Source organism: Orycteropus afer, unplaced genomic scaffold, assembly GCF_000298275.1.
Source record: "Orycteropus afer afer isolate SDZICR_OR568_19922 unplaced genomic scaffold, OryAfe1.0 scaffold00009, whole genome shotgun sequence".
Lineage (NCBI taxonomy): Eukaryota > Metazoa > Chordata > Mammalia > Tubulidentata > Orycteropodidae > Orycteropus > Orycteropus afer.
The window spans coordinates 11,997,680-11,998,210 of record NW_006921596.1 but is presented as its reverse complement, the minus strand read 5'-3'; positions in this window follow the sequence as shown (position 1 = coordinate 11,998,210).

Sequence of the window (531 nt, the reverse complement as noted above, 5' to 3'; positions counted from 1 at the left end):
CGCCTCCCCGCGGAGTGACGCGCCCTGCAGCCAACCCGGGCGGCCGGGGGGGGGAGGTCCGGGTGGGGTCCTGGGCGGAGCTGGGCCGCCCCCTTATCCCACGGGCTCGGGGGACGCTTCTCCCGAAAACTTCAGCCCTAATTGTCCTGGGAATGTCCGAGGTAGAGATAGGGAGTAAGGAAGTAAGCGAGAGGCAGGATAATCAGGAGCCCATTGAGCGGGGGTGAGAGGTGGCGGGAGACCTGCCCCCCAAAAAAGAGCCCCAAACCCATCATGTTCCCAAACCTTTCCTCGATCCTCTTCTCCGCGCCCCCGCGAGCTCGGGATCCTGGGGATGGAGAACTCGGGGCGAAGAAGCGCCGAGGCAGGCGGCTAGGGGGAGGGAGGCCCGGTCGCAGGCGGGAGGCGGACCGGCGTGGGGCCGGCTCTTCCCCACTTGCTTATTTTTTTATGGGGGTGGGGGTGGGCTGCTTTCTGGTAGCTCTAAAAGAAACGAAGAAACACTCACGAAATGGGACGCCCTCCCACCCC